Source organism: Oncorhynchus nerka, unplaced genomic scaffold (assembly GCF_034236695.1).
Source record: "Oncorhynchus nerka isolate Pitt River unplaced genomic scaffold, Oner_Uvic_2.0 unplaced_scaffold_1211, whole genome shotgun sequence".
NCBI lineage: Eukaryota > Metazoa > Chordata > Actinopteri > Salmoniformes > Salmonidae > Oncorhynchus > Oncorhynchus nerka.
The window spans coordinates 39,484-52,440 of record NW_027040119.1 but is presented as its reverse complement, the minus strand read 5'-3'; the positions used below and the strand labels follow the sequence as shown (position 1 = coordinate 52,440).

Genomic DNA, 12,957 nt, shown 5'->3' with positions numbered 1-12,957 from the left:
CTAGTAGCCCCCTAGAGAGAACAAGGGATAGTACTAGTAGCCCCCTAGAGAGAACAAGGGATAGTACTAGTAGCCCCCTAGAGAGAACAAGGGATAGTACTAGTAGCCCCCTAGAGAGAACAAGGGATAGTACTAGTAGCCCCCTAGAGAGAACAAGGGATAGTACTAGTAGCCCCCTAGAGAGAACAAGGGATAGTACTAGTAGCCCCCTAGAGAGAACAAGCCTGCTTTACTTAATGTCTCCTCACAACAAACAACCCAACCTGGTCTCAGAGCATTTCATATGATTCTTTACGTAAAAACAAGACACTCCATTTAGTATGATACGTTATGTTTGGTGTGGTTACATAAGACAGATGGTTACTCAAGACAAAACAATGAAAGGAGGGTTGTTGGTTGGGGTGGATGGGTGAACGCGAACGCGAACGTCTCGCAACTCAAAGGTTGCGAGTTCGAATCTCATCATGGACAACTTTAACATTTTTAGCAAATTAGCTCCTTTTCAACTACTTGGCATGTTAGCTAACCCTTCCACTAATCCTAACCTTGACCCTTTTAAAACTAACCCTTCACCTAACCTTAACCTTGACCCTTTTAACTAACCCTTCCCCTAACCATAACCTTGACCCATTTAACTAACCCTTCCCCTAACCCTAACCTAGACCCTTTTAACTAACCCCTCTCTTAAACCTAACCTTGACCCTTTTAACTAACCCTTCACCTAACCCTAACCTTAAACCCTAGCCTAGCTAACGTTAGCGAGCAAATTAGCTCATTTTCAACTACTTGGCATCTTAGCTAACCCTTCACCTAACCCTAACCTTAAACATTTAACCTAACCTTAAACCCTAGCCTAGCTAACGTTAGCCATCTAACTACAATTCGGAACATATCATAGGTTTTTTGCAGCTTCGTTACCTAAGTTTTTCAATTCGTAACATATTGTACGTTTAGCAAATGTGTAACATAATAGAAATTGCAATTCGTAAACTATCAGAAGTGTTTTGCAATTTTCGTAACATATTGTACGTTTTTCGAAATTCGTAACATATAATGCTAATTATAATTAGTTAAAATATCATACTAAATGGGTGATGGACATCCCCAAAATAATACATATCATAGAAAACATAACATATCATACAAAAGGGAGTATCTCGGGTTTTGCGTAAAGAACAACAGGAAATGCTCTGAGACCAGGTTGAACAAAGACACCACAGGCTTTTCTTTAACCGGGGAAAGACGTGTACAGCTACAGAAGATATCAGTAACGAAGTAACGGATGTTAAAGACTGGTGTCATTTCGTGTGTACCGATCTTATTGGTGTATACGTTTATTTCCTGCTCAGAGAAAGTGAGAGCGAGAGATCGAGACGCAGGAGAAATAGTTTGATTTCTGCGCAAGAAAAGTTTTACAGAACAAGTGTCCTTTGCTAAAAAGGTAAGAGTAATTATTTGTCATCTAATGCAACAGTATAATGTTGTGTTTGTTGTTTTGCTTGTAGGTTTGAGGTTGAGGTTTCCGTGGTAAATTGTCGGATGATTCACGCAGTTACAGAGAGATTTGGTTATTTGATGCGCGTTGATTGTCTATAGATGATTTTGCGCGCATTGATAAAGTTGAGGGAAAGCACCTGACATCAGAAAGCCTGCCGTAGGCCTATCTGTAAAGTAGGCATATCTGTAAAAAGTTGTTGTACTTTTGAAAGACATCAGATACAGAAAAGCTTTCCCATTCGGCAAGGAGCTAGGCCTACAGTTGTCTAGTGTGTTCTCTCTACACAGTGGCCCCTTTTTAAATGTTGCTCTAAATTATAGCAAACGCTCTCCCCTACTTCTAAGTGTAGGCTTACACTCGTTTCTCTATCGAGGTCCGGTTTAGGTCGTGATTTAGTTGGAGGAACAAGTAGAGCCTGAACCAGAGACCATGTCAGCAGACCCTGCCTTGCTGTAATGACTAATGATGAGTCGTTCGCGAACGAACGGAAAGTGTTTCTGCAAATACATTACAAAATGATTCCTTGAAGAGGGTGAATCCCTAGTGCAGGAATATTAAATAGTGTGGAGAGTTAATCAATCTGGTCCACGCTGATATTTTCAGTACAGGCCATCTGATAATTTGGCCAGCTAAAAATGTATTTCAACGCGCATTTCCCGATCTGACATAATGGTAACCTGCCTTTCTAGGCTTTACATTGGAGATTTTTTTTCCCTTCATGGTTCTACATCGATTATTAAGCCTTTTGAAAGAAGAGCCGTTTGGGTCCCATCCCTACACTTTTAACCAGCACTCTAGATGGGTCCCATCCCTACACGTTTAACCAGCACCCTAGATGGTCCCATCCCTACACGTTTAACCAGCACCCTAGATGGTCCCATCCCTACACGTTTAACCAGCACCCTAGATGGTCCAATCCCTACGTAGGTGTTTAACCAGCACCCTAGATGGTCCCATCCCTACACGTTTAACCAGCACCCTAGATGGGTCCCATCCCTACACGTTTAACCAGCACCCTAGATGGTCCCATCCCTACACGTTTAACCAGCACCCTAGATGGTCCCATCCCTACACGTTTAACCAGCACCCTAGATGGTCCCATCCCTACACGTTTAACCAGCACCCTAGATGGTCCCATCCCTACACGTTTAACCAGCACCCTAGATGGTCCCATCCCAGTTTAACCAGCACCCTAGATGGTCCCATCCCTACACGTTTAACCAGCACCCTAGATGGTCCCATCCCTACACGTTTAACCAGCACCCTAGAGGGTTCCATCCCTACACGTTTAACCAGCACCCTAGAGGGTCCCATCCCTACACGTTTAACCAGCACCCTAGATGGTCCCATCCCTACACGTTTAACCAGCACCCTAGATGGTCCCATCCATACACGTTTAACCAGCACCCTAGATGGTCCCACCCCTACACGTTTAACCAGCACCCTAGATGGTCCCATCCCTACACGTTTAACCAGCACCCTAGATGGTCCCATCCCTACACGTTTAACCAGCACCCTAGATGGTCCCATCCCTACACGTTTAACCAGCACCCTAGATGGTCCCATCCCTACACGTTTAACCAGCACCCTAGATGGGTCCCATCCCTACACGTTTAACCAGCACCCTAGATGGGTCCCATCCCTACACGTTTAACCAGCACCCTAGATGGGTCCCATCCCTACACGTTTAACCAGCACCCTAGATGGTCCCATCCCTACACGTTTAACCAGCACCCTAGATGGTCCCATCCCTACACGTTTAACCAGCACCCTAGATGGGTCCCATCCCTACACGTTTAACCAGCACCCTAGATGGGTCCCATCCCTACACGTTTAACCAGCACCCTAGATGGTCCCATCCCTACACGTTTAACCAGCACCCTAGATGGTCCCATCCCTACACGTTTAACCAGCACCCTAGATGGTCCCATCCCTACACGTTTAACCAGCACCTTAGATGGTCCCATCCCTACACGTTTAACCAGCACCCTAGATGGTCCCATCCCTACACGTTTAACCAGCACCCTAGATGGTCCCATACCTACGTAGGTGTTTAACCAGCACCCTAGATGGTCCCATCCCTACACGTTTAACCAGCTCCCTAGATGGGTCCCATCCCTACACGTTTAACCAGCACCCTAGATGGTCCCATCCCTACACGTTTAACCAGCACCCTAGATGGTCCCATCCCTACACGTTTAACCAGCACCCTAGATGGGTCCCATCCCTACACGTTTAACCAGCACCCTAGATGGGTCCCATCCCTACACGTTTAACCAGCACCCTAGATGGGTCCCATCCCTACACGTTTAACCAGCACCCTAGATGGGTCCCATCCCTACACGTTTAACCAGCACTCTAGATGGGTCCCATCCCTACACGTTTAACCAGCACCCTAGATGGGTCCCATCCCTATGTAGGTGTTTAACCAGCACCCTAGATGGGTCCCATCCCTATGTAGGTGTTTAACCAGCACGCTAGATGGGTCCCATCCCTACACGTTTAACCAGCACCCTAGATGGTCCCATCCCTACACGTTTAACCAGCACCCTAGATGGGTCCCATCCCTACACGTTTAACCAGCACCCTAGATGGGTCCCATCCCTACACGTTTAACCAGCACCCTAGATGGGACCCATCCCTACACGTTTAACCAGCACCCTAGATGGGTTCCATCCCTACACGTTTAACCAGCACCCTAGATGGGTCCCATCCCTATGTAGGTGTTTAACCAGCACCCTAGATGGGTCCCATCCCTATGTAGGTGTTTAACCAGCACGCTAGATGGGTCCCATCCCTACACGTTTAACCAGCACCCTAGATGGTCCCATCCCTACACGTTTAACCAGCACCCTAGATGGGTCCCATCCCTACACGTTTAACCAGCACCCTAGATGGGTCCCATCCCTACACGTTTAACCAGCACCCTAGATGGGTCCCATCCCTACACGTTTAACCAGCACCCTAGATGGTCCCATCCCTACACGTTTAACCAGCACCCTAGATGGGTCCCATCCCTATGTAGGTGTTTAACCAGCACCCTAGATGGGTCCCATCCCTATGTAGGTGTTTAACCAGCACGCTAGATGGGTCCCATCCCTACACGTTTAACCAGCACCCTAGATGGTCCCATCCCTACACGTTTAACCAGCACCCTAGATGGGTCCCATACCTACACGTTTAACCAGCGCCCTAGATGGGTCCCATCCCTACACGTTTAACCAGCGCCCTAGATGGGTCCCATCCCTACACGTTTAACCAGCACCCTAGATGGGTTCCATCCCTACACGTTTAACCAGGACTCTAGATGGGTTCCATCCCTACATGTTTAACCAGCACCCTAGATGGGTCCCATCCCTAACACGTTTAACCAGCACCCTAGATGGGTCCCATCCCTATGTAGGTGTTTAACCAGCACGCTAGATGGGTCCCATCCCTACACGTTTAACCAGCACCCTAGATGGTCCCATCCCTACACGTTTAACCAGCACCCTAGATGGGTTCCATCCCTACACGTTTAACCAGCACCCTAGATGGGTCCCATCCCTACACGTTTAACCAGCACCCTAGATGGTCCCATCCCTACACGTTTAACCAGCACCCTAGATGGTCCCATCCCTACACGTTTAACCAGCACCCTAGATGGTCCCATCCCTACACGTTTAACCAGCACCCTAGATGGGTCCCATCCCTACACGTTTAACCAGCACCCTAGATGGGTCCCATCCCTACACGTTTAACCAGCACCCTAGATGGTCCCATCCCTACACGTTTAACCAGCACCCTAGATGGTCCCATCCCTACACGTTTAACCAGCACCCTAGATGGGTCCCATCCCTACACGTTTAACCAGCACCCTAGATGGGTCCCATCCCTACACGTTTAACCAGCACCCTAGATGGGTCCCATCCCTACACGTTTAACCAGCACCCTAGATGGGTCCCATCCCTACACGTTTAACCAGCACCCTAGATGGGTCCCATCCCTACACGTTTAACCAGCACTCTAGATGGGTCCCATCCCTACACGTTTAACCAGCACCCTAGATGGGTTCCATCCCTACACGTTTAACCAGCACCCTAGATGGGTCCCATCCCTATGTAGGTGTTTAACCAGCACCCTAGATGGGTCCCATCCCTATGTAGGTGTTTAACCAGCACGCTAGATGGGTCCCATCCCTACACGTTTAACCAGCACCCTAGATGGTCCCATCCCTACACGTTTAACCAGCACCCTAGATGGGTCCCATCCCTACACGTTTAACCAGCACCCTAGATGGGTCCCATCCCTACACGTTTAACCAGCACCCTAGATGGGTCCCATCCCTACACGTTTAACCAGCACCCTAGATGGTCCCATCCCTACACGTTTAACCAGCACCCTAGATGGGTCCCATCACTATGTAGGTGTTTAACCAGCACCCTAGATGGGTCCCATCCCTATGTAGGTGTTTAACCAGCACGCTAGATGGGTCCCATCCCTACACGTTTAACCAGCACCCTAGATGGTCCCATCCCTACACGTTTAACCAGCACCCTAGATGGGTCCCATCCCTACACGTTTAACCAGCACCCTAGATGGGTCCCATCCCTACACGTTTAACCAGCGCCCTAGATGGGTCCCATCCCTACACGTTTAACCAGCACCCTAGATGGGTTCCATCCCTACACGTTTAACCAGCACTCTAGATGGGTTCCATCCCTACATGTTTAACCAGCACCCTAGATGGGTCCCATCCCTACACGTTTAACCAGCACCCTAGATGGGTCCCATCCCTATGTAGGTGTTTAACCAGCACGCTAGATGGGTCCCATCCCTACACGTTTAACCAGCACCCTAGATGGTCCCATCCCTACACGTTTAACCAGCACCCTAGATGGGTTCCATCCCTACACGTTTAACCAGCACCCTAGATGGGTCCCATCCCTACACGTTTAACCAGCACCCTAGATGGTCCCATCCCTACACGTTTAACCAGCACCCTAGATGGTCCCATCCCTACACGTTTAACCAGCACCCTAGATGGTCCCATCCCTACACGTTTAACCAGCACCCTAGATGGGACCCATCCCTACACGTTTAACCAGCACCCTAGATGGGTCCCATCCCTACACGTTTAACCAGCACCCTAGATGGTCCCATCCCTACACGTTTAACCAGCACCCTAGATGGTCCCATCCCTACACGTTTAACCAGCACCCTAGATGGTCCCATCCCTACACGTTTAACCAGCACCCTAGATGGTCCCATCCCTACATGTTTAACCAGCACCCTAGATGGTCCCATCTCTACACGTTTAACCAGCACCCTAGATGGTCCCATCCCTACACGTTTAACCAGCACCCTAGATGGTCCCATCCCTACGTAGGTGTTTAACCAGCACCCTAGATGGTCCCATCCCTACGTAGGTGTTTAACCAGCACCCTAGATGGTCCCATCCCTACACGTTTAACCAGCACCCTAGATGGGTCCCATCCCTACAAGTTTAACCAGCTCCCTAGATGGGTCCCATCCCTACACGTTTAACCAGCACCCTAGATGGTCCCATCCCTACACGTTTAACCAGCACCCTAGATGGTCCCATCCCTACACGTTTAACCAGCACCCTAGATGGGTCCCATCCCTACACGTTTAACCAGCACCCTAGATGGGTCCCATCCCTACACGTTTAACCAGCACTCTAGATGGGTCCCATCCCTACACGTTTTAACCAGCACCCTAGATGGGTTCCATCCCTACACGTTTAACCAGCACCCTAGATGGGTCCCATCCCTATGTAGGTGTTTAACCAGCACCCTAGATGGGTCCCATCCCTATGTAGGTGTTTAACCAGCACGCTAGATGGGTCCCATCCCTACACGTTTAACCAGCACCCTAGATGGTCCCATCCCTACACGTTTAACCAGCACCCTAGATGGGTCCCATCCCTACACGTTTAACCAGCACCCTAGATGGGTCCCATCCCTACACGTTTAACCAGCACCCTAGATGGGTCCCATCCCTACACGTTTAACCAGCACCCTAGATGGGTCCCATCCCTACACGTTTAACCAGCACCCTAGATGGTCCCATCCCTACACGTTTAACCAGCACCCTAGATGGGTCCCATCCCTATGTAGGTGTTTAACCAGCACCCTAGATGGGTCCCATCCCTACACGTTTAACCAGCACTCTAGATGGGTCCCATCCCTACACGTTTAACCAGCACCCTAGATGGTCCCATCCCTACACGTTTAACCAGCACCCTAGATGGTCCCATCCCTACACGTTTAACCAGCACCCTAGATGGTCCCATCCCTACACGTTTAACCAGCACCCTAGATGGGTCCCATACCTACACGTTTAACCAGCGCCCTAGATGGGTCCCATCCCTACACGTTTAACCAGCGCCCTAGATGGGTCCCATCCCTACACGTTTAACCAGCACCCTAGATGGGTTCCATCCCTACACGTTTAACCAGCACTCTAGATGGGTTCCATCCCTACATGTTTAACCAGCACCCTAGATGGGTCCCATCCCTACACGTTTAACCAGCACCCTAGATGGGTCCCATCCCTATGTAGGTGTTTAACCAGCACCTAGATGGTCCCATCCCTACACGTTTAACCAGCACCTAGATGGTCCCATCCCTACACGTTTAACCAGCACCCTAGATGGGTCCCATCCCTACACGTTTAACCAGCACCCTAGATGGTCCCATCCCTACACGTTTAACCAGCACCTAGATGGGTCCCATCCCTACACGTTTAACCAGCACCCTAGATGGGTCCCATCCCTACACGTTTAACCAGCACTCTAGATGGGTCCCATCCCTACACGTTTAACCAGCACCCTAGATGGGTCCCATCCCTACACGTTTAACCAGCACCCTAGATGGGTCCCATCCCTACACGTTTAACCAGCACCCTAGATGGTCCCATCCCTACACGTTTAACCAGCACCCTAGATGGTCCCATCCCAGCACACGTTTAACCAGCACCCTAGATGGTCCCATCCCTACACGTTTAACCAGCACCCTAGATGGGTCCCATCCCTACACGTTTAACCAGCACCCTAGATGGGTCCCATCCCTACACGTTTAACCAGCACCTAGATGGTCCCATCCCTACACGTTTAACCAGCACCTAGATGGTCCCATCCCTACACGTTTAACCAGCACCCTAGATGGGTCCCATCCCGTTTAACCAGCACGTTTAACCAGCACCCTAGATGGGTCCCATCCCTACACGTTTAACCAGCACCCTAGATGGTCCCATCCCTACACGTTTAACCAGCACCCTAGATGGTCCCATCCCTACACGTTTAACCAGCACCTAGATGGTCCCATCCCTACACGTTTAACCAGCACCCTAGATGGTCCCATCCCTACACGTTTAACCAGCACCCTAGATGGTCCCATCCCTACACGTTTAACCAGCACCCTAGATGGTCCCATCCCTACACGTTTAACCAGCACCCTAGATGGTCCCATCCCTACACGTTTAACCAGCACCCTAGATGGTCCCATCCCTACACGTTTAACCAGCACCTAGATGGTCCCATCCCTACACGTTTAACCAGCACCCTAGATGGTCCCATCCCTACACGTTTAACCAGCACCTAGATGGGTCCCATCCCTACACGTTTAACCAGCACCCTAGATGGTCCCATCCCTACCCACGTTTAACCAGCACCTAGATGGTCCCATCCCTACACGTTTAACCAGCACCCTAGATGGTCCCATCCCTACGTTTAACAGTAGATTAACCAGCACCCTAGATGGTCCCATCCCTACACGTTTAACCAGCACCCTAGAGATAACCAGCACCCAGGGTCCCATCCCTACACGTTTAACCAGCACCCTAGATGGTCCCATCCCTACACGTTTAACCAGCACCCTAGATGGTCCCATCCCTACACGTTTAACCAGCACCCTAGATGGTCCCATCCCTACACGTTTAACCAGCACCCTAGATGGTCCCATCCCTACACGTTTAACCAGCACCTAGATGGTCCCATCCCTACACGTTTAACCAGCACCTAGATGGGTCCCATCCCTACACGTTTAACCAGCACCCTAGATGGTCCCATCCCTACACGTTTAACCAGCACCCTAGATGGTCCCATCCCTCCCGTTTAACCAGCACCCTAGATGGTCCCATTAACGTTTAACCAGCACCCTAGATGGTCCCATCCCTACACGTTTAACCAGCACCTAGATGGTCCCATCCCTACACGTTTAACCAGCACCTAGATGGTCCCATCCCTACACGTTTAACCAGCACCCTAGATGGTCCCATCCCGTTTAACCAGCACCTAGATGGTTTAACCAGCACCCTATCCCTACACGTTTAACCAGGGTCCCATCCCTACACGTTTAACCAGCACCCTAGATGGTCCCATCCCTACACGTTTAACCAGCACCCTAGATGGTCCCATCCCTACACGTTTAACCAGCACCCTAGATGGTCCCATCCCTACACGTTTAACCAGCACCTAGATGGTCCCATCCCTACACGTTTAACCAGCACCCTAGATGGTCCCATCCCTACACGTTTAACCAGCACCCTAGATGGTCCCATCCCCTACACGTAAACAGCAACCAGCACCCTAGATGGTCCCATCCCTGGTCCCACGTTTAACCAGCACCCTAGATGGGTTCCCATCCCTACACGTTTAACCAGCACCCTAGATGGGTCCCATCCCTACACGTTTAACCAGCACCCTAGATGGGTCCCATCCCTACACGTTAACCAGCACCCTAGATGGTCCCATCCCTAGATGGTCCCATGGTCCCATCCTACACGTTTAACCAGCACCCTAGATGGTCCCATCCCTAGACATCCCGTTTAACCAGCACCCTAGATGGTCCCATCCCTACACGTTTAACCAGCACCCTAGATGGGTCCCATCCCTACACGTTTAACCAGCACCCTAGATGGTCCCATCCCTACACGTTTAACCAGCACCCTAGATGGTCCCATCCCTACACGTTTAACCAGCACCTAGATGGTCCCATCCCTACACGTTTAACCAGCACCCTAGATGGGTCCCATCCCTACACGTTTAACCAGCACCTAGATGGGTCCCATCCCTACATGTTTAACCAGCACCCTAGATGGTCCCATCCCTACACGTTTAACCAGCACCCTAGATGGGTCCCATCCCTACACGTTTAACCAGCACCCTAGATGGTCCCATCCCTACACGTTTAACCAGCACCCTAGATGGTCCCATCCCTACACGTTTAACCAGCACCTAGATGGGTACATCCCAGCAGCACCTAGATGGGTCCCATCCCTACACGTTTAAACCAGCATCCCCCGTTTAACCAGAGATGGTCCCATCCCTACACGTTTAACCAGCACCTAGATGGTCCCATCCCTACACGTTTAACCAGCACCTAGATGGTCCCATCCCTACACGTTTAACCAGCACCCTAGATGGTCCCATCCCTACGTTTAACCAGCACCTAGATGGTCCCATCCCTACACGTTTAACCAGCACCTAGATGGTCCCATCCCTACACGTTTAACCAGCACCCTAGATGGTCCCATCCCTACACGTTTAACCAGCACCCTAGATGGTCCCATCCCTACACGTTTAACCAGCACCCTAGATGGTCCCATCCCTACACGTTTAACCAGCACCCTAGATGGTCCCATCCCTACACGTTTAACCAGCACCCTAGATGGTCCCATCCCTACACGTTTAACCAGCACCCTAGATGGTCCCATCCCTACACGTTTAACCAGCACCCTAGAGTCCCACCTACACGTTTAACCAGCACCCTAGATGGTCCCATCCCTACACGTTTAACCAGCACCCTAGATGGTCCCATCCCTACACGTTTAACCAGCACCCTAGATGGTCCCATCCCTACACGTTTAACCAGCACCTAGATGGTCCCATCCCTACACGTTTAACCAGCACCCTAGATGGTCCCATCCCTACACGTTTAACCAGCACCCTAGATGGTCCCATCCCTACGTTTAACCAGCACCTAGATGGGGTCCCATCCCTACACGTTTAACCAGCACCCTAGATGGGTCCCATCCCTACACGTTTAACCAGCACCCTAGATGGTCCCATCCCTACACGTTTAACCAGCACCCTAGATGGTCCCATCCCTACACGTTTAACCAGCACCCTAGATGGTCCCATCCCTACACGTTTAACCAGCACCCTAGATGGTCCCATCCCTACACGTTTAACCAGCACCTAGATGGGTCCCATCCCTACACGTTTAACCAGCACCTAGATGGTCCCATCCCTACACGTTTAACCAGCACCCTAGATGGTCCCATCCCTACACGTTTAACCAGCACCCTAGATGGTCCCATCCCTACACGTTTAACCAGCACCTAGATGGGTCCCATCCCTACACGTTTAACCAGCACCCTAGATGGTCCCATCCCTACACGTTTAACCAGCACCCTAGATGGGTCCCATCCCTACACGTTTAACCAGCACCTAGATGGTCCCATCCCTACGTTTAACCAGTCCCATCCCATCCCTACACGTTTAACCAGCACCTAGATGGTCCCATCCCTACACGTTTAACCAGCACCTAGATGGTCCCATCCCTACACGTTTAACCAGCACCTAGATGGTCCCATCCCTACACGTTTAACCAGCACCTAGATGGGTCCCATCCCTACACGTTTAACCAGCACCTAGATGGTCCCATCCCTACACGTTTAACCAGCACCCTAGATGGTCCCATCCCTACACGTTTAACCAGCACCCTAGATAGATGGTCCCATCCCTACACGTTTAACCAGCACCCTAGATGGTCCCATCCCTACCACGTTTAACCAGCACCCTAGATGGTCCCCCTACACGTTTAACCAGCACCCTAGATGGTCCCATCCCTACACGTTTAACCAGCACCTAGATGGTCCCATCCCTACACGTTTAACCAACCTAGATGGCACGTTTAACCAGCATAGATGGTCCCATCCCTACACGTTTAACCAGCACCCTAGATGGTCCCATCCCTACACGTTTAACCAGCACCCTAGATGGGTCCCATCCCTACACGTTTAACCAGCACCCTAGATGGTCCCATCCCTACACGTTTAACCAGCACCTAGATGGTCCCATCCCTACACGTTTAACCAGCACCTAGATGGTCCCATCCCTACACGTTTAACCAGCACCCTAGATGGTCCCATCCCTACACGTTTAACCAGCACCCTAGATGGTCCCATCCCTACACGTTTAACCAGCACCCTAGATGGTCCCACCCTAGATAGATGGTCCCATCCCTACACGTTTAACCAGCACCTAGATGGTCCCATCCCTACACGTTTAACCAGCACCTAGATGGGTCCCATCCCTACACGTTTAACCAGCACCCTAGATGGTCCCATCCCTACACGTTTAACCAGCACCTAGATGGTCCCATCCCTACACGTTTAACCAGCACCCTAGATGGTCCCATCCCTACACGTTTAACCAGCACCTAGATGGTCCC

General features: G+C 50.6%; 1 protein-coding gene across 2 annotated transcripts in view; it reads left to right on the top strand.

The window, feature by feature from the left end:
* The first annotated feature begins 1,196 nt into the window (after positions 1-1,196).
* The window catches only part of LOC135569075 (proline-rich protein 36-like), a 47,785-nt gene continuing 36,024 nt past the window's right edge, over positions 1,197-12,957 (top strand). The window contains exon 1 of one of the 2 annotated variants that reach the window (XM_065015921.1): positions 1,197-1,441. The gene's annotated coding sequence lies outside the window, so the exon portion shown is untranslated. The remainder of the gene's footprint in view (positions 1,442-12,957) is intronic. The other variant, XM_065015920.1, reaches the window with a different exon arrangement.